This window comes from Monodelphis domestica, chromosome 3 (assembly GCF_027887165.1).
Source record: "Monodelphis domestica isolate mMonDom1 chromosome 3, mMonDom1.pri, whole genome shotgun sequence".
Classification (NCBI taxonomy): domain Eukaryota; kingdom Metazoa; phylum Chordata; class Mammalia; order Didelphimorphia; family Didelphidae; genus Monodelphis; species Monodelphis domestica.
Window position 1 is genome coordinate 257,474,498 of NC_077229.1, and position 22,915 is coordinate 257,497,412.

The 22,915-nt window shown below is 34.6% G+C and overlaps 1 long non-coding RNA gene across 3 annotated transcripts in view; it reads left to right on the forward strand.

Annotated features, from left to right (window-relative positions):
• Positions 1-2,381: 2,381 nt before the first annotated feature.
• Positions 2,382-22,915, forward strand: part of LOC107648937 (uncharacterized) — a 32,496-nt gene continuing 11,962 nt past the window's right edge. Inside the window, exons 1-3 of one of the 3 annotated variants that reach the window (XR_008917663.1) lie at positions 2,382-2,735; positions 14,180-14,366; positions 15,387-15,449. This is a non-coding gene — a long non-coding RNA (uncharacterized LOC107648937). Of the gene's footprint in view, positions 2,769-9,525; positions 9,592-14,179; positions 14,367-15,386; positions 15,450-22,915 lie in introns of those variants that run through there. The other 2 variants (XR_001628895.2, XR_008917662.1) reach the window with 2 other exon arrangements.

A 22,915-nucleotide genomic window follows, 5' to 3' on the forward strand; every position in this document is an offset into this window, starting at 1 on the left:
TCTATAAAACCAGTTATTAGAGGGGAGTAAAGTCAGGATTAGTGAAGAGACATCTTTGAAGAAGACTGAAGGGGGGTAATAATCCATCTCACCCTCCTCCTACCTTCTGGGCATATGTCATCAACTCCTTCTCCATAACACCCAAACCAACCCTTTAATACACAGGTTAATTTTTCATTTTGATAGATGGATAGCTATACTTCCTGTGGATCTCTCCATATATAATGCTACTCAATTAATGCCATTCATTCTATTTTTTTTTCTAAAAGAAGTTATACATGTAATGAACCACTCTATTGCTTCAGCATATGCTCATTTATTTTCTCTCATCCAGGAGAAACCAAAACAGCTTGAGGCAAGTGGTAGAATTTAATCCTAAACTAGTTAATTTTTACCCATACCTATGGAATTTTTACAGATGCTTATCAGTTCAGATAGTCAGTGCAACAAATACATATTATTATATGAATACTAATGTCTTTCTTCCTGAGTTTTCCAAGTTAGAATCCCTCCCTTTCTTTGACACTTAGATCTTTTGATATCTAAGGGAGAAATAAGAATAAAAAAAGCCCTAAGGTTTCACTTCACACTCAGAAAATTAGCAAAGATGACAACTGTCGGGGATTATCAATATTGGTGGGAGTGTGAAAAGACAATCATATTAATGCATTATTGACATGAATTGCTATAATCATTCTGGTAAGCAATTTGGAATTATGCAGATAATGGCTAAATAGTCATGCTTTTTGACTCAGAGATTCTATGATTAAGTATAAATTTCAGCCAGGTTACTGACAAAAAAAAATTGCCTGGGTAAATCCAATATGATAGAGTAATGGTAGAAATTCACCTAAATGCTCCCGAATTCCTCTACAAAGAATGAAAAACAATCCCTCAAATCAAGTTCTGGAGCAACATTGCCAACATAAGGTTGAGGTGAAACAATTTTCAACTTATGAATCAGCAAGAAAGGTCAAATGCATCCAGGTGGTAGTTGGGAAAGAGCACAGAGCAGTCTCTGTTATGGCAATGCCAAGAGGAAGACTTTGAGGTGGCTGCAGCAACAGCAGCAACAACTTCAGGAGCTGTTAGCCCTCAGATGGTAAGAGGATCAGAAAACTATCCATATCAATCATGACAGGAAATGATCACCATAATCTAGTGCTTGATAAGCCTGAAGATCTCATAATTTGAGACAAGAACTCACTATCTGTCAAAATATTTTTGGAAAACTGGAAAGCAATTTAGAAAAAAAATAAGAACTCAAAATTAAAAAAATGAATATTAAGATTGTTTCATTTAATTGAGAAAGTAAAATAAAAGCAAGAAAAAAAGAAAAGCTCCATCATGTGTGTTTTAAAAAGGATCTGAACCCTGGGAGACTACATCCCCCAGGACTCTACCACAGCTTCGTCCCCCATATCCCACTTCCTTTGTGGGAGGTGTCTAAGAAGATATAAAAGAAGAGAGAATCCCAGGTTTTAGCACCTTTTCTGGATAAGCACCCTTCTTCCTGAGAGGCTTTTCCCCACCTTTTGCCACTGGAGATCTATTTTCTCCAGCTTTCCCAAACCTTTATTTTCCTAGCACAAATAAGCCCATCTAACTATCCCTAGAGCCTGGCTTGATTTAATTTAATTCCCTACCATAATTATAGCTGAAAAGAAAAGTCTGATCACTTTCCTTACTGGGGCTGGGGGAGACCTTCTTTTCCCTTTCCTTTTCCCTTTCCCTCCATTTTTTTCCCCTTCAACAATCAATACATTTATTGTAACTTTTGTGGTGCCAAAAAACTGGGAAAAAGTCAATTTCCATCAATTCAGGAATGCCTAAACAAAGTGTGATATGTCCTATAAGAAATCATGTAAGTGAAGTAAATGAAAAAAGAAAATATTAATATTGCCACTTACTATCTGGTGAAAATGAATTTTTTAAATTAGGAATAACAAGATTGACCTTAGTGAACAGAAAAAGAAAATATCGTTTTACAAATGTTTTGGAGAGAATATTGTATGGAGGAGGAATATTGTGTGGAAGATTTTATATATATATTTATATGTATATATATATTAATATATATATACAATGTTAGTTTTGTTGAAGGTTTTTTATTTCTTCATTTTCCTACTTTTATTGATTTTGTGTGTGTCAGAGATAGAGAGAGAAGAGAGAGAGAGAGAGAGAGAGAGAGAGAGTAGGGGGAGAAGGAGAGAAAGGGAGAAAGAATGATAATGAAAAGCAACTTCAGGGGGGCAGCTAGGTAGCTCAATATATTGAGACCCAAGCCAAGAGAACCAAGACCTAGAGAGATTCTGGATTCAAATCTAGATTCAGATACTTTGTATCTGTGTGACCCTGGTATAAGAGTTAATTAAGTACTTGGACTAATTAGGATCTTGATAGCTAAAAATAGGGAAAGAAGAGTGGAGTTACCTTAAGAAGTCAGCTGGAATCTTCATAGGGGTTCCTGAATAGAATTTGCCAGGAACCTAAGGGTTTTTGGGGAAAATAACTGTCACTCTTGGGGTTTGCCTATTCTCAGGGTGGTTGGTTGGATCTGCTCTCTGGAAAACCTTGGAATAGCTGGTGACAGTTGGTGTTGGAGAAAACCTTGAAGATTCGGGAAAAGTGTGGTGGAAGAAGATCAACTGAAGGAGAGACAACCTGTTTTTCTCTATCACTGAAGAGTGAAACAAGCCCAACTGAGGCCCAGAAGAGAGCCAGAAGCTGGAAGAGTGAGAGACTGAATTGATTTCTATCTGAAGAAAGTAAAGGAGATAGTGAATTTATACATATACATATATATAATGTTATTAATTAGAATAGCTTACTAAGACAGATTTGAGGGAATTAATTAGTTATACATTAAGGAGTAAGTTAGGCTTGAGGAAACAAGTAAGAAGAAAGTCTTTTTTGCAAGGCAGTGGGATACTGGGAAAAGCTTAATTTTCTTAGAATTAGGGAATATATCCTCAACCCTATATTTATGCTTTCCTTCCCTTTCTTGAATTTTTATTAACTTATTAAATCGGTTTTGTTATAAACTGAAAGCTTATACTTATCAGCCACTAACTTGGCCCAACAGCTACAACCAATTTCCAGCTCACACCAGCTGTAGGAATCCCTTAAAAAGAGATCAATAACATCTGATAGCTGTTACCATATCAATTTTATCCTTACATTGGGCAAGTCATTTAGCCCCCATTGCCTAGCTCTTATGACTCTTAAGACAAACTCCACTGCCTAGCTAATACACAGCATTTATTTTAAGATGGAAGGTAAGGTTTTTCTTAAGTAACTTGGGATTGGGCATAGTAATAGGAGAGAAAAAAATCTTTGAGAAGGAAGAGATCATGTTGTTATTAATACAAGCAAAACAAAAAGCAAAGACTTACTTAAAATGTGAAAAAACTATTGAGATGTATAGATAGAAATATATGTGTATAAACTTAATGAAAGAATGCAAAAACATAGAAATAGAAAACTAAATTTGAATGAATTAAATTATCTAATAAAAATGAAAATATAGAGCAAAAAAATAAAGGAATCAGTAAAATTTGCCCAACAATAGCTATGTACAAGAAACACAATTAAAACATTAAAGATACATATGGAACAGAAATATGAGTAGAATGAATGAAACAATTGACAAACATTCATTATCATTTAAAATATATAATAAAACATAATATATGTATGATTTGTTATAAATATGAAATGAATTAGAAAAAAACATTCTCATTAATTCTGTTCAAAAATATGGAATGGCTTCATGTAGAATGTTCCATTGAAACTGAGTCTTGAAAGAACCTAGGACTTTGGGGAGTCAAAGGTCAGGAGGGGACAGCCTGTGAAAAAATTCTTAATAGAAAAACTAAGTGGATTTTAAAAAGATATTGATCATATTACAATACAAAGTAAGATTGCTTAGTATCTCCTTTCAGGGACAGGTAAATCCAATAGAAAGATAAAAAGACAATATCAGTTTATACAGAATATAGTTGACTATGTAATTTGTATTTTAAACAGAGATGTATTAGGAAAACATTTAACAAAATTAGTCACATAAAAAAGAAAAAAAATTAAATACAATGGTTACTTCAATAGTTTCAGACCTTTAAAATATATAGCACTTTTATTTTAAGATTATTAAAAAGCAAAACATGAGTGTCTTCTCATGATATCGTCAAAATTCATATTTTATTTATTTTAAACCCTTCCTTACCTTCCATCTTGGAATCAATACTGTGAAATGGTTTTGTAAAGGATAATTTTAGTGTTTTGACCTAAACTGTATTAATTATTGGTCACCATGGATATCCCAAATTAAAAAAAAATACCCAAGTCAGTTGGAAATTTATGGTGATTTAATTAATATAGTGGAAATAAATTAAGAAGAAGGGAGAAGGAAAGGTTGTAGGATTTCTCCTGCCTGACTTGTGCCAGAGGCAAGATTAGAGGCTCTAGGAAGATAAGGTTTTGGAGAGTAAAGGAGGAAGGAATCAGGCTGAACTCCAAGAGAGCTCAGCCAAAATGCCTGAACCTGAATTAGCTCAAGGGCAAACTCACCGCCAAAACCCAGACAAATAGCTGCCACCACGCCAAGATGTCGGAACACTTAGCATGCTGCCAGCCAGAGCTGCTTCTCTGGGGAAAGAGACAGATGACAGGAAGCCAAAAAAAAAAAAACCCCTAGCTGATTCTACCTCCCTTTCCTGCATCTCCTCTGCACTAATGGTATTAGCCTAAGCTTGACTTAGGACAGCCCAGGGGTCTGTCAGCTGTTTTTGATTTGTCAATTTCTCTATCAAAGGCCATCCTCCTAAACTCTCAATCTTCAAGTATGGTTACAGGCAATCCTGATTTTGTTAGGCTAAGCATCTTCATTGTTACAAATCAAGAGATAGCTAAATTCAATCTTCGTAGTTCCAAGGCAGAAGAGTGCTAAGGACTAGGCAATAGGGGTCAAGTGACTTGCCTAGGGTCACACAGCTGGGAAGTGTCTGAGGCCAGATTTGAACCTAGGACCTCCCATCTCTAGGCTTGACTCTCAATCCACTGAACTACCCAGCTGCCCCCTAAAATGCATATTTAAAATAAAAATCTAACATTACTTTCAGTGAGTTTATAATAGAAGCTTTACCAATATCAACTAAAGCAAGGAAACTAACTCTTTCCCACTATTTTTAAACATTCATTAAAAAAATGCTCATTTTCAAAATAAGGATAAAACAAAAGCTATGGAAGTTAGCAAAGAGGAGACAAAGTTATCTCTATTTTCAGATTACAGATTAAATAATGACATACTTTTTTAAAAAAACTAGAGAAATAGCCCAAAACAAATCAAGATGATTAGTAGCTAGATTAAGTTAGCAGAATACAAAATAAATTCATATAAATAATCAGCATTACAAAAAAATGTGACATATAATGCTAACAAAAAGAAGAAATAATGGAGACTACATTCAAAACAATGATAATGCATAAAACACCTGGGATTTATCTACCAAGATCTTAACAAGATTCATGTAAATATAGCTCTAAAGTGTTGTGTGACCAAAATATGTGCCCAAATAGTTTTATAATTTAAATTCCAGACAAGGCTATACCAATAAATGACAAAATTAATCTGAAGAAATAAAATACAATAATAATAAAGATAAAATTTTAATGAAGTAGACATAGCTTTATTAGGCCTAAAATTATAATGTAAATCAGAAGTTATCAAGAGTATTTGATAATGATTAAAAATAAGAAATCTAAATCATTAGAAAAGAGTAATTAAGCAAATATTAGAAATAATAATTAACTCAAGAATATAAATTACTACATGAGGAAACCTTTTTCTATTATAAAAATTGCTGGAAAAGTAGAAGGCAAATAGAAATTCATTGTAGATCAACATCATACCATATACTACAATATTTAAAAATGGATGTGACTGAAAATAAATGAATATATCATAAAAATGACAAAAGCTTCAGATTAGGTATCTTTTACTACTATCACTAAGGGGAGATTTCTTAAGTAGTGAGTAGAGAAGAACATTAAAGATAATAGATAATTTTTATTGTATAAAATGTTTAAAATTTTGTCACAACTGAAATTAATGAAGATAGGCTAAGAAAAGAAATTACAGAATGAGAAATATGTCTGATTGTATATGTATGTGCACCTATGTGTATATTTTATTTACATATATATATATATATATATATATATATATATATATATATATATATATAGAGAGAGAGAGAGAGAGAGAGAGAGAGAGAGAGAGAGAGAGAGATTTGGTGGAAAAGCATGAAAGATTTATTCCCTGGGAGATAAATCATCAAATGTACTGAACAGTTATCATTAGAACTCCAAAAATACAAATTATAGCATGAAAACAAATTGTAAGAGAAATAAAAATTAAAACAATTCAGATTTTCCCTCATTTTCTATGAATTGGGAAAAGATGATAGAAAATAGAAATAGTGTCAGATGGGTTTTGATAAGAGAAGCATGTCAATACCAGAGCTGAGAATTAAATCAATCATTTTGGATATATATATATATATATATATATAATTACATATTTACAGAAAAAAATGACTAAACTATTCATAACCTTTAATCCAGTGATACAACCTTTGAACATATATCCCAAGGAAATAAGAATCAAAGGCCCAACATATTCCAAAATATTCACAATAACCCTCAATTAACTATAAACAATGTAGCATCCATCATTTGAGTGATAATTAACAAATTTTTAAAAGGTCTTTTCTGTGAATGAAAATGAAATGTGATGGTCTAGTAAGAGATTATATCTTATGGAGATATGAAGAATTCGGAGAAATATGGGAAGATTTAGATAAACCAAAAGAAGCAGAACCAGAAGAACAATAAAATATAAACTAAATGGCATTAAAATTTATAATGATAATCATTAATGGTTGCAAGACTTTTATATCACATCGCATATGGTCCTTATAATAATCCTATGAGGTACCTGCTCTTATTATTCACAATTTACAAATTAAAAAATTAAACCTCTATAGGGCAAGTGATTTTCTCAGTGGCACACAATCAATTACCTAAATAAGGTCCTTGAGAAAAAAAAATATATTTTTCTCATAACAAAGGTTAAGGATACTAAGACAGAATGTCATTGTCAAATGATATCAGTGTTTTGGATATTTTAGATTAATTCCCATTCATTGACTCAAGGCAGTGTCTAACCTTATGGGGAAGAAGGAAAGGAGATCATTTTGTTTTCCAGAACAAATGATGATAATGTATGAACAATGGTCACCAAGAAGATGGAATACAGAGATCCCATTTGGTGCTAAATACTCTTAACAGTTTTACTTCAGGAAGCTAGGTGGGCACAATGGATAGAATAGTGAATTTAGAGCCAGGAAAACCCATCACCAAATCCAGGCACAGATACTTACTAGCCCTTTGATCTCTATCTGCTTTGATTTCCTTATCTGAAATATAGAGATAATCATAGTATCAGGATGCCAGGAGGATAAGATGAGATAACATTTCCAGTGTTTTTTTTTTTTAATTCTATAGCAGTATATAAATGCAAGGTATTATTAATTTGCCTTTGGTTAAGTGGAGAAAAATAGAAGTATTTTTGGCATGAGAAGTTGTCAATGTCCATGTCTCTTCTCTCATGATTTCTGAAATTCTTCCTTATTTACCTCTTTTGATGTGCCTGACAAAGTAACTTGATTCCCAAAGTATCAATGCCATATAAGGTGAGGCATGCAAATACTAAAGGGTAGTAAGTCAAAAACATAGCTTGCTCATTAAGAGTGTCCATTTTTTTCTAAACCCTTCCCTTCCATTGAAGAATCAATATTGTGTATGTAAAGGGTGAAAATTATGGTTGAGACTGAAAAAATCTAAATTTAAATGGTCGCCTAGGGAAATCCCAAATAATAAAATACCCAAGTCAGCTGCCAAATTTTTATGGTGATTTAATTACAACAGGAGGAAGAAAATATTAGAGGGAGGTAGAGGGAGAGAAGGAAAGGAGAGAAGGAAAGGCGTTTAACTCAGAACCACTCTGGCTCAGTCTTAGCCAAAGCAGGTGTTAAGGTCTTGGAGAGCCAAGGCAGGGAAAGGGGTCAGTCCTTATCACTCACGTGACCGGTCTGAAGGAAAGCTGTCTGCAGGGCTTCTCCAAGCTCAAGCTCCAGGATTGAACTCAACTCTAGCCCTCCTCAAAGGAAGTCCCGAGAACTCCAGAGTCTGTTCTCTACCTCACTTCCTGCATCTCACATGTGCCAATGGTGGCTCTAGCTTGACCTAGGACAACCCAGAGGTCTGTGCTTTTTTTGCACATGTCTGTTGAAGGCCATATTCTCAAATAATTAAATCTTGAGTTTGCTGCGGCCCTTCCTAATCTTGTTACCCTGAGTAGGGTGGAGATTGGAGTTTCCAAGACCTGATTCTGTTATTCCAAGTATCTCTATTGTCATTGATCAGGAAATAGCTGAATCAGATCTTCTAAAGAATGGTCTGATTAGAGTGGAATAGTTTTGAAATTCACATGTATTGGTTCCAAGGCAGAAGGGCTAGGAAATGGCGGATAAGTGACTAGCCCAGGGTCACACAGCTAGTAAGTATCTGGGACCAGATTTGAACCTAGAACCTACCATCTCTAGACTTCACTCTCTGAAGCATCTGGCTGGCCCACACATTTTCTAAAATAAATTTTATTCCATATGCTTCATCTAAATCAATATTTAGCATTTAAGATTCATTCTAAATTTGAGCGGCATATGAAGCTCATTGGATTTCCAAAATACCCTTTGTAACTGTCCTCACTTATATAAATTTACAGATGCAGAATTTATCACTGAGAAAGTTCATTCAAAATGATTTCTTGTTGCTAAAAAACTTGAAATGTCCTGGGAATGTATAAATTAACAGCATTCACAGACTCAATTCCACATGAGAAAGTAGATTTCATTTAATGGGAAAAACCTTAACTTCAGAGATAGAAAAATCATATTATTATTAAACATGGTGAATCTTGGGGGAATTTTTGGCTCAATGAATTGAGATCTAGGCTTAGCAATAGGAGGTCCTGGGCTCAAATTTGTCCCCAAACACTTTCTCACTGTATGACCCTGGGCAAGTCACTGAACCCCTTAGAGCTCTTCTAGCTTAGGACCAACATACAGTATTGATTCTAAGATAGAAAACAATATTTTTAAAAATTAATTTTAATGATGATTCTAAGAAAGTCTCTGAATCACAAAATCTCAGTGCAAACCTTTGAGGTCACCTCGTACATTTCTGATCAAAATTTCCTCTACAACATAATAAGCCTTTGTTGAAGGTTTCTAGGGTGAAAGATCCCATTACCTATTGAAACAGCTTATTCTTCCTCACCAGAGCACCAATTGTTGGAAAGCTTCTCTATCTATCAATCTTAAACATGTCTCTTTGAAACACCCACCCTTTGCTCCTGATTCTATTCTCAGTTGACATGTAACACAAGCCTAATTCTTGTTACACGGGATATTCCTGCGTATGTCTGAGAGCATCTACGGTGAAGCCCCTGCCTAGCCAGCTCTTGTCTAGGTAAAATGCTCAGTTTCTTCAAACAGCCTTAATATGTTGCATGACTTTGTGGTCTTCCACCATCCTGTGACTGTCTTTAGGATATACCATAGGTTTTCCTTAACCATCAATATTTTCCCTTTAAAAAGGGTCCCTGTATTAAACATCATGTTTCTTATTTCATTTTAATTTTAAAATAGCCTTACTTTCCTTCTTGAAATCAGTACTAAGTATGGGTTCCAAGACAGAAGAGAATCAGGAATAGGCAATTTCAGTTGCAGGGTTACATAACTAGGTAGTGTCTAAGACCAAATTTGAACCCAGAACCTCCCATCTCCAGACTAGCTTTCTATCTACTGAGCCACCTACTAATTATCCCAAGCAACATATTTTAGATGTAGTTTGATTAGGGAAGAATATATTAATCTTGGAACCCATGTCTTTTTTTTTTCCCTGTAATTTAAGATTATACAATTTTTGAGCTACTGAATCACACTGCTGACCTAGCAATTGACTAAAACCCTAATCCAGTTCCTTGGAGATGATTTCCCAGGGGCAGTTATAAATCATAGCACTGGAGGATCATGAAATAAAGTGAAGTTCAAGTGAGAAAGAAATGCCCCAGTACCCTGGAACAAAACTATTTTGCCCTTTCCTAGATAGGACTTTGCCAACTATTGCATCATTGTAATGTTTATTATACTAACTTCTTTTTTAACCGTTTGAGTACCAGTATTTTAAATTCTAATTAAGTTTAGACATTTCTCATCTGGAATTTCTTTTTCATTTTTTATTTGGATTTTTTTTTATTCTTATAACAAATTTCCACATAAGTTTTCCCAAGTTATATGATCCATATTGTCTCTTTCCCTTCTCTCCCCACTCCTGGAGCTGACAAGTAATTTATTCTGAGTTATACATGTATTATCATGAAAAACATATTTCCATATTATTCATTTTTGTAAGTGAATAATCTAATAAAACTCAAATGTCATAATATGCCCAAATAAGCAATCGATTACTCATGCTTTAATCTGCATTTCTGCTTCAACAGTTCTTTCTCTGGAGGTGGATAGTATTCTTTTTCATAAGTTCCTCAAAGTAGTCCTGGATCATCATATTGCTCTTAGTAGCAAAGTCTATCACATTTCATCATTCCACAATAGTTCAGTTATTGTGCATCATGTTCTCCTGATTCTGCTTATTTCACTTTTAATCAATTCATGGAGATCTTTCCAGCTCTTTCTGCAACCACCTTGTTCATCATTCCTTATAGTACAATAGTATTCTATCATCATAGTATAACACATTTTGTCTAGCCATTCTTCAATTTAGGAACATCCCTTTAGTTTCTAATTCTTCGCCATCACAAAAAGAGCAGCTATAAATCTTTTTTTTTTGTAAAACAGGTCCTTTCCCATTTTTTAAATCTCTTTGGGATATAGACCTAGTGATGGTATTAATGGATCAAAATTTATCTATTCTTTTATAGTCCTGTGGGTATAATTTCAAATTGCCCTCCAGATTGGTTGGATCAGTTTACAATTCCATCAGCAATACATTAGTGTCCCAATTTTGCCAAATTCCCTCCAACAATTATCATTTTCCCTTACTGTCATATTGGATAATCTGAGAAGTGTGAGTGGTACCTCAGAGATGTTTTAATTTGCATTGCTCTAATCAAAAGGAATTTAGAACTTTTTTTTTTCAAATGGTTGTTGATAGCTTTGATTTCTTCATCTGAAAACTGCCTATTCATATCCTTTGACCATTTATAAATAGCAAAATGACTTGAATTCTTATAAATTTGACTTAATTGACTTTATAATTTGAGAAATGAGATCTTTATCAGAAAAATTTGTCATAAAATTTTTTTCCCATTTGTTGTTTCCCTTCAAAACTTAGTTGCATTGGTTTTGTTTGTTGTGTATAAGAATCACCAGGAGACAAAAGAATAGTAGCCTAGAAGTCTTAAACTGTACTACAAAGTAGTAATCATCAAAACAATCTGGTACTGGCTAAGAAATTGAGTTGTGGATGAATGGAATAAATGATCTTAGAAATCTAGTGTTAAACCTAAAGATTCCAGATTTTGGATATGAACTTACAATTTTACAAAAACTGCTATGAAAATGGAAAACCTTATGGCAAAAAAAGGGATAGGTTACTATCTCACACTTGACCAAAATACGTCAAAATGGGTATATGATTTATACATAAATGGTAATATTACAAGTGAATTAGGGGAACATAGAATAGTTTACCTGTTAGATCTATGGAGAAGGGAAGAATACATGACAAAAGAAGAGAGAGAACATTACAAGATGTAAAATGAACAATTCTGACTATTAATTTTAAAATTTTTGTACAAGTAAAATAATGCAGCCAAGATTAGAAGGGAAGCAACAAATTGGGGGGAAAATTAGAACAAATTTCTCTGATAAAAGAGCTTTTTTAAAAAAAATAATAAAGCACACATTTCTTTTTATTTTACTTTATATTATTCATAGATATTTTATTTTCCCAATTGCTTGGAATAATAATTTTAATATACATTTCTGAATTATAAGATCCAAATTTTGTACTATCTCTTGGAGTTGGTAATCAATTTAATCTGACTTATTAATGTATTAGCAGGCAAAATGTGTTTCCCTGTTGCTCATTGTTATAAGTGAACACTCATATAAAGCCAAAACACAAAAATAAAAGAATAAATAAACTAATGTGAAAAATAATATTTTGGTCTCTATCCTCCAACAGTTCTTTCTCTGGACAAAGCACACATTTCAAAACACAATTAAACATGTATATAGAGTTTAAAGGCTCTCTGATTTAGATCTAGAAGAGTTTTTAGAAAATATCTAAGATCCCAAATATTAAATGGTAAAACCTTGCCCTAGAAAGGAAAGGTGACATATCCAGGTAGTAAGTGGCAGTCAGAATTTCAGGTTAAAATCCAATACTCTATCCTCTGCGTCATGCTGAAGTTTCTACTTGATAAAATGGTAATCAGTCTAGGAGTTATCACTGACTATTTTGGAATTTTCAGTCTCTAAGAATGTGTTTTTTTTAAGTCTTAAAATTCACAGTGAGTTTCTATAGAACTCCAGAAATTTTTTAATGTTATCTGTTCCAGATGACAGCAACAACTTTTACCCTAGATATTTGCTAATCCTACCATTGCTATTAATCAATTTCATCTCCCACTTTCTCAGGACTTGATTGGTGTCCCTGCTAGCTAATTAAAATAATGCTAGATTTTAATAACATTATCTTATAATGTAACTTATAAAGTATAAAGTAACTTATAAAGTAACATTATCTTATAATGTTGTCTCTCTCTAAGGATATGATTGAGGGATGATCATTTTCCTTCCATGCAATCAACAAATGGAATTGGGATTTGGGGGATTTTGAACAACATAGAAATTTGCTGGCGATATAACTTTGGCAAGCCCCTCATTGCTGCCTATCTTTAGTCTGTGTCTTTTACAGGAAGTCTTCCCCAATCCATCTTGATTTTAGTGCCTTCCATTTGTTGATTATTTCCCATCTATTAAGTATATAGAGCAGTTACATATAGTTTATTCATGTCTTCCCCATTAAGTTAAATTGTCTCCCCTTTTATAAAAGATCATCATCTTTTGTCTTTCTTCATATGCCCAACATTTAGTACCATTTATTGCACATATAAAGATTAATAAATATTTAGTGAGTTACTTTAGGCAAGGGACAGAATTAAACCTTTATATGCATCATTGTTCCATTTACCATTAGGCATGCCTAAAGGAATAGAGTCATGTGCTTCTCAGTCCAACAGAATGTATTCTATTTTTTTCCCCCTTTGGTTAACTTCTTTAACTGTGATTCTTTGGAAGGCAAGTTCCTAGATTACCTTAATATCAGGCAAAAGTTTGGGAAACTTTTCTTATCATTTCCAACCAACATTTACCAATTAGTCTACTGAGGAAAAGAGGGATATTGAATGATGGAAAAATTAGTTGCCTTGCTCTTTGAAGAAACTTGGTTTCAAATCCCTCATAAGGTTCTAATTGTAAAAGTTTGATTGCTCTGACTCTCTATTTCCTCAATTAAAAAATGAGTATTGTGTGAAGGGAATCCCCCTCCCAGGAGCACATACTGGGGTCTTACCTCTGCCCTGGTACTACTAGTGCTACATCACTGAGTGTGCTTCATCATGGGTCACGAGCCAGTGACCTAGGCACATGACCTGGAAAGGATCAGGTTAGGATTGGGGTGGGGGGAGAAGATATAAAAGACGGGGTTCCAGAAAATGGGCTCTCTCTATTCCCTTGGACATAGTGGTGAAAGGAAAGTGGAGGAGAGAGCCATGTGGTTAGTTAGAAATGTGTTTTATCTCTCTATCAGTCTGCCTTCTTTTACTCAAGTATATATTAATAAACACTATGGAAATTAAGGACCAGAATTTTAATTTAACTTTAACAGGATAACAATATCCATAGCACCTACTTCCCCTGGTTTGATACAATTATCCAATATGACAATATGTGAGCCTGAAAGTGCTAAATAGGTATCACATATTCTTATGAATGCCCCTAACCAAATAACTATTCTTGACAATGAACAGAGATCAATAGGACTCTAAGGTGGAACTCTGAGCCAATACCAGCAAGTACATCCTGCCATGTGAATGAAGTCCATGACCCAGCACAAGATATATCAGATGACCCCAAAGGGAAAAGAGAAGGCGTATCAGTCATCACCAATTACAAGCCCAGGATCTGAATGAGTCTGGCAGGCTTGCCACAATCCAGGTATGTTGCGACATTCCAGGATTGGTACCCCACCACAGGAAGGAGACTTCCTTAAAGAATGATCTCTAGAGATGGAACACTAATCAAGACATAGCTGGATGCAAAAATGATTTAATTCAGCCATGACTACGTTTCTTATGGTTTCCATGAAATGCTCTGCTATGACTTTTCATGATCATAGGAAGATTTTTCCCCTTTATTAAAAATGTCACTGGTCAATGATAGACATTTGAAAATGAACTCTAAGCAGACATAGGACTTACATCTTTTCCCAATTAAAAACCCTTCTCCTCTCCAACTTACTAAAGATTTTTAAGTGACATAATACAGAAGAATTGGATAGGTCTGTCAGTGTTCAGTGGCTGAGAGTCTGATTTCTGGCAAGGTGATGTGTCTGAAAGTTAAAATTATAGCACACACAGCAAGACTCTTGGTCCGAATATCTTTTGTTTAGAGTTTTTTTGCCTTAGGATGAAAAGTTAAGCATCACTTAACTAGCTCCTGGCACTGAAGTTTCCAGCCCTAGTACAAAAACTGCCTTTAGTGCTGTTATAACTCTGAGTTAGTGAAATGTCGAATGACATGCAAGCTAATAAGAAAAAGGTGGTAAGGAAAGGACTTGGCTGCAGGGAGAAAATGAACTTCCCCTCCTGCCTCACCTCTTAACCACACTAAATATCTGTAGCAAATAGCTGTCATAGGGCCAGGCTACAATTTGTGGAAGAACTCCTGCTTCATTCAAAGTGGCCCTGGGAAAATGAAGATAGGTTCAGTAGTTGACTCACTGTCTTTTCCTTCTTTCCTCTCCTAAGCCAAATCACAAGATAAACTTTAAGAGTTCGAGGAATACACGAATTGGGTTAATTTCATTGGGAGATTTCTAAAGAGATTTTCTACAGTGCCAAGAGCTATGTAAATGTCTCATTAGGGTGCAATAAAGTTTTTTTTTTCCCCTCCTTTTTCTGAGCATGTTTATAAAAAGAAACATGTATAGCATTGGGAATATTTTTTTTTTTACAGGTAAACTACACCAGCCCATTTTATCAAGTCAGAGCTTAACTAAAACATCCTCCAAGAAGTAAGGTAAGGGCCAGGTAGCTAAGTGGCTAAGTGGAAAGAAAGCCAGGCCTGGAGATGAAAAGTCCCAGGTTCAAATCAAGGCTCAGGCACTTGATGACTATATGACCCTTGGGGAAGTAACTTAACCCCAACTGTCTTGCCCTTACCACTCTTCTACCATGGAATTGATAATTATTTAATTTAGATTCTAAGATACAAGGTAATGGTTTAAAAAAGATGGAAGACAGAGTAGAAAGGCATGGATGTCAGAAGGTAAAAGAAGTTGATCTCAAATTTTTGCCATTTCCCTCATTTAAAAAAATTTACTTAGAATATTTTTGCATGGTTACATGATTCATAATCCCTCCTTCCCCACTCTTTCCTCCACCCTCCCAAAGCTGACAAGCAGTTCCACTGGGTTTTACATGTATCATTGTTCAAAACATATTTCTATGTCATTCATATTTGCAGTAGACTGATCCTTTAACATCAAAACCCTAATCATATCCCTATTGCACTATGCGAATGAGTATATATATATATTTTCTAATGTATTTGTGGTTCCACCATTGTTTCTCTGGATGTGGACAGAGTTTTGTCTCATAAGTCCCTCAGAATTGTCCTGGATCACTGCATTGCTGCTAGTAGAGAAGTCCATTATGTTCGATTGTACCACAGTGTATCTGTCTCTGTGTACAAAGTTCTCCTGGCTCTGCTCCTCTCACTCTGCATCAATTCCTGGAGGTTGTTCCAGTCTCCATGGAATTCCTCCACTTTATTATTCCTTTGAGCACAATAGTATTCCATCACCAACATATACCACAACTTGTTCAGTCATTCCCCAATTGATGGGCATCCCCTCATTTTCCCATTTTTGGCCACCACAAAGAGCGCAACTATGAATTTTCTTGTACATGTCTTTTTCTCCATTATCTCTTTGGGGTACAAACCCAGCAGTGCTATGGCTGGGTCAAAGGGTAGATGGTCTTTTAGCTCCCTTTGGGCTTAGTTCCAAATTGCCCTCCAGAATGGCTGGATCAATTCACAACTCCACCAGCAATGAATTAATGTCCCTACTTTGCCACATCCCCTCCAGCATTCATTACTTTCCTTTGCTGTCATGTTAGCCAATCTGCTAGGTGTGAGGTGATACCTCAGAGTTGTTTTGATTTGCATTTCTCTGATTTATAAGAAATTTAGACCACTTGTATTGATTTTTGTAGGCATATAGTTATATTAAACTAAATCCCTACTACTATCTCTCTGTATATATATATATATATATATATATATATATATATATATATATATATATATATATATATATATATATATATATATACTCTCTGTTCTGGTTCTATTGTGTGTGTGTGTGTATGTGTATTTTTTAAATTTTTTGAAGTTTGTATATTTGTGCTGAGGGAATAGAAACCCTCTCTGATTAAAATAATTTTGCACTAAATATATATATATACATGTATGTATATATATATAGGGGTGCGTGTGTGATAAAGTTATTAAGTACTTAGGTACTTAAGTACCTTACATCTATTAAGTATATTAGCTATCATCTTATTAGTAATATAATCAGTTTAACTTCATTGTTTCCCTTGATTACCTCAAAGTATCATAAGTATCTTAAGTATACTAGTTACTACTTTCCCATGCAAGGAATGTAATTAATTTAACCCCATTGTTTCTCTCTATTACTTTAACTATTTTAAATACTTTAGATATCTATTAAACAATAGAAAGCTTAAATATCCTAATCATTACACTCCCATGCAGGGATATGATTAGTTTAACTCCACCAATTTCCTTGTGGGTTTTTTTCTGTTTACCTTTTTTTCTTTTGCTTCTCTTAAATGTCAAATTTTCTCATCAAATTTACTTTTTTACCTCTGGTCATTTTGTCAAATATTCCAGGAAGTCTTCTACTTCATTAAATATCCTTTTATTTCCTTGGAGTATTATGCTCAGTTTTGTTGGGAAGATGATTTTTGGTTAGGCCTAGATTGTTTGCCTTGCAGAATAACATATTCCATGCCTCCTGATCTTTTAATGTAGAAGCTTCTAGGTACTGTGTAGTCTTCACTCAGGTCCCACAACATTTTTTTTCACCCCAGCCTTCTTATAGTGTTTTCTCCTTCACTTGAGAATTCTGTAATTTGCTTATAGTAGTTCTGGGATTTTTAAATTTGAGATTTTGTTCAGGAGGTAATTGGTGGATTCTTTCAATTTCTATTTTCTCTTCTTCTTCAAGAATATTTGAGTTATTTTCTGAGACATTTCTTGTAAGATGGTGCACAGGCTCTCTCTCATTTTTAATCATGAAGTTAAGGCAATCCATTGATTCTAAGGTTATGGATCCTGTACCTATTTTCCAGGTCAGTTGTTTTTCCAATAAGAGATTTCAGATTTTCTTCTATTATTTCATTCTCTTGAATTTGTTTTATTGTTTGCATGTGTCTTTTTTAGTCATTAGCTTCCATTTATCTATTTATAATTATTAGAGATTCATTTTCTTCTTTTAGGTTTTCTACTTCCTTTTTCAGGGAGTTGTTTTTCTGTGTGAGGTATTATATTTCCTTTTTTTTAGGAATATGCTTTCTTCGGTAAGTTTTTGTTTTAAGATGTTAATTTTTTTCAATCATTTTATCTTCTAATTTTTCTTCTTGTACTCTTATTATTTGGTTTCTATCCTTTTATCATCTTCCAGGAATTCATTATTGGCTTAACATCCTTTCACAGTTTTCTTTGAGACTTCAAATGTTTTCATTTTTGTATTGCTGTCTTCTTCTGAGCTTGCATTTTGGACATCTCTGTTACTAAGATATTTTTGGACTATCAGGCATTTTCTCTATCTTTTACTCATTGGATGATTGTCTCCCCCATTTATTTAGTCTATAGGCTGAATTTTAGCTCTTTTCCTAAAGTAGAGGGGGTACTGCATCATTCCTATGCTGTTCTCTATTCCAGTTCTTGGAGTCATTTCAGCTGTCTTTGTCTCAGATTGAGCACTCCAACAACATTGCCTAGTTGACCTGCTATTGGGAGATTTGCAGCTGCTCAGTTTAGATACTATTTGTTTTGGGTCATGTAAGGTTGTGCCCACTGCTGCTGAATCTGGTCCTTGTTGGGCTGAGTTCCTTCTCCTACTGCTCACTTTGCATACCAACCAACCTCTGTTACTATTTCACTATATGTTCTTCCCATTGCTGCCTGTTCTGTATTTCATTGATTTCTGCTTTTCCCCCTGCTGAGATTGGCAGAACCAGATGTGTTCCAAGTTCCACTGAGGCTGACTCAGCATTCTCTCCTCCTACCCCAGATAAAGGGGCTCTCCTTGCTGTTTTTTTTCACACTGTTCTGGGCTAGAACACTGCTTCACCCCTTTTTTCTGTTAATTCTGATATTCTAAAATTTGTTTTGAGCCATTTTTGTTATTCTGTGGTAATTTGGAGGATGGTTGGCAGGCTCTGAGTGTTTTTTACTTTGCCATTTTGGCAACCTGCAGTCAATTCACAAAAAATTAGATTTGAATGAGGCTGTTGCAGAAAGTTGTCAAACTAACTCTCTTCCAGAATTATCCAAGACCAGTGGCAGGGCAACAGTCAAGATGACTGTCAATACCTTGAGATACAATGGATAACCTTGGATTTTTTTTTTGTTGTCTAACAAAAGCTCCATAGTGCTTCCTTCTATCTCCTTAGTCACTGCAACAAATCATTCCCCTCCCATTCTTCTTGGGGAAGTCATATTCCTGGTGTAGACACCCTTCTAACTCATTGACAGGTTTGAGACCTGTCAAATACTGTTAACCTGGTTTAGCTTACCTTCTGAGACATTTTACCAGGATATTTGATAAACTATGTTCTTGGAGCCACAAGTGAGAGCCAAGTGGCAGGTAGACACCAAAGGAGGAAAGTGTCCCTTAATAGGGCTCAATAAGTCTTCACACCAGAGGCACTAATTTTCTGTGAACACCCTTTACAGTCCATTGACCTTGAAGGACAACTTTTCTATAATTTATCATTTTAGAAAGTTACCTGGGGCATTATGAGATTAAGTGATTCACAAAAGCTCATAGAACCTTGTTTGTCAAAGCCAGAGACCAGGGGTCTTGAATCTAGTACTTTCTGACTTTTAGGTAAACACCCTCTCAGTTTGCACAGGAGGCTCAGATAGGTAAATGCTTTGCCCTAGGTCATATGATTAGTAACCAGCAAGGTTAGAAATTCAAGTCCACATTTCCTAGTGCTGTCATACATTTTCCACTATATTTTGCATAACTCCCTATCTTCGAGAAAAACTCTATCAGATAGAAAAGGCAGTTATTGTTATGCTCATTTTAAAGTGAGAACTTTGAGGCTCCAATAGGTAATATAATTTTCCCAGAATCAAATTTAGTTGGAAAAATGAGAACTATAGCTTGGGTGTCTTTACTCACATGTTTCTTCCTTTTCTACTCTATATTATCTCTCTTATCAATGCTAGTTTTTCATGATCTAGTAAATGCTTTCCACCAATCCTTCATGGCCCCCACTTTTTCTGGCACTTGATATGTTTCCTGAAAAAAGTAGGGCTTTGGACCATAATTAGGTTCTCGCTCTATAAATTTCCATCATCATGGTTGTGTTATCTTAAGATTTCCCAACAGATGGCTTCATCATATTACCTCATTTCACAAGTAAGTTCAACGGTTCTTACAGGAGTTACATGTATCTATATTCTATCGAAAGTAATAATAGTCTGTTTATGAGAATAAAGTAGAGATATCCTGTATAATTTCAGCCAGTAAGAAATGACAATTCCAAATGAATACTAAGACTGAATTTGTCTTCTTTTTAGTCATGTTCACAAAACCAATGTAAACAGCTGGCCACATGCCCATAACTCAGTGTGCCCAGAAGCTGTCTCATCCTTGGGGAAATGTCAAGAGGCTATATAGTTACTCCAGTGGCCCTAACACATGGAGTCAATTAATCATGTGGAAGGACTTGATTTTCTTTGGAGGAATTTGTACCACTTCTCTAGCAGCCAAATTTCTCATTGGTTTTCAAATGGCTTAGAATTATGAGAACAACCTGGACTTAAATGGGTTTATTATTAGAGAACTGGGCTTGTCTTGCTTTTGGATTCCACTTTTAATTCACTTTCTCTCAGAATTTTTTGAATCTAAAATTAATATAATTATAGATATTTTTTCTTTTTCTTCATTTATTCTTTCCTTGTATAAGGGAGAATCTGGCACCCCTTCTAATCTAGAACCCAGCAAACAAGTATGCATAAATAGTACCATTTCTGGGAAATTAATGGCATACTTCAAGGCCTCAAAATGGCACATCTTCAGCATTAGATTATAGATGTAGAAAAGGAAAAAAAGGATGGATATCTTTTAGTCTAACCCTATTCTTTTTTACAAATGAAGAAACTATACCCCAGAAAAGTTACATGATTTGCTGATGGTCATAGAGATTGTTACTGACAGAGATGAAACTTGAACCCAACTCATCTGGTTTCTAATTGAGTTTCTTCTCCCTAACCATGCATATTACCTTTATCTCATTCAATGATAGCAAGAATTTTTCTTAAGTTAGGATAAAAGAGAAAGATTGAATAGTGTTAGCAGGTAAGGCATAGTGGTTGGTTGGAGAGTGGGGTTGTGGAAAGGCCAAAAACAAGTAGAGAGTCTACCTTAAGGAGTAGTTTCTTCAAGTTTTCCCCAATATTAAGTGTTCCCCTTTCCTCCTTCCCTGTTAGCATACTAGAAATATTAATTCATATGACACTGTAATCTATTATCCCTTTAGGTAATTATTGGTTTTCACATATTAGCATTTTATAATGACATGGAAATCACTCTAGTTTCCCAAAGTCTATGCTAGTAGATCATAAGATGGAAAGTTCGTCTGCCATTGAAGAAAAATAAAATATATCCCTTCAATAGGCTATCAATATATGAACCATCCTAGTAAAATTTGGAAACATTTATCAATAGCAGCTGATGATGGGCCATTTGAGCATGGTCATGTTGGGCGGGTGAAACAGAGCACCTTATGAAGCTCTCAGGACTTAGCACAGTCCCTGGCACATGGTAGGTGTTTAATAAATTCTCATTTCTTTGGTGTATAATAAAGCACAGAGGAAAGAGATTTGTGATATAATGTTGTTGGAAAAGGACCCATTCAAATGAAATCAAAGATTTTTCCAAATATTGACTTATATAGGTGAAGGACATCGAATCTACTGATGGGTATAGAAAAAAAAATGCTTTGAATATATTTTCCTTTATATTTTTCTCCTGAACACTTTTTGGTCATTGGAATTATGAAACATTAATTTTGTATCCTTGAAGCGTAGTTTTGGTTGGTGTTCTTTTTCTTGAAATAGTTTGTAGTTTCTGCCTTGTGTTTTCATTTTCTTGTGTTATTTGTGGATGATTTTCTTGTGTTATTTCTTAAATCATAATGTAAGATTTTGTGATTTGTTACATTTTTCTGTGATATCTATGGTACTTAAACAGTTACAATGCATCTTATCTTAGAAATCAATGCTTTTGCTTAGAGACCATGTGTTGTTAGCAAAACTGCCTTTCCTCCTTCTTCCACATTATCCTTTACTTAAATATATTTGTCTCCCAAATATTTTCTCTGTTTTGCTTCTTTTTAAAGACTTGTCATCACTGATTCGAGTTTTTCATTGTTAATCTTTTCTGAGTTTGTAAGCAGTACATTTTGAAATGTGTTCTCTTTTCTGTTATCTTAAGATTTTACTCTTTCTTTTGAACCATCCTGGAGCTTACTATCGGTGCCTCATCTCTCCTGGGTTTCCACAGGATTCTCTCATTAGACAAAGGTTGAATTTCATTGTTCTTTTAATGTTTAGTTAGATAAAATTATAACATTTTAGATGTTTAGTACTCATCTTTTCCTCTAATATTGGTACTCTGTTGATTTATCTACTTTTTCTATAGGTTTTTCCCCAAGCCTTTACCTTTTATGTAAGAATCAAAACTGTACATTGGTTCTAAGGAAGAAGAGTAGTAAGGGCTGGACAATGAGTATTAAGTGACTTGCCCAAGATCACATAGCTCAGAAGTATTTGAATCCACATTTGAACCCAGTACCTCCTGTCTCCATGCCTGACTCTCAATCCACTGAGTCACTTAGCCTCCCTCTTGGTTTTTAATTGATTTTTCTTCCTCTTAAAAATATTTGTTGGTTTTGGTCATTTCTTCCCTGTAGTATCCAGCTATAAAGAAAGATATGACCCCCCAAAATTGATGGTGGGTACATTTTTGGAGCTGGATTACAATGCTGACTCAACCTCTTCCCATATTGGTAAAGTTATTTTCTACTGGCATAAGTCCTTGAACTAAGTATCTTGTGGTGGGACCCCTCTTATTCTACATAGTTTTGTGGAGGCTGGTGAGGGAGGAATGCTGACGGAATACCTTAAGCTTTCTCTATTGTTAATCATAAGACTGT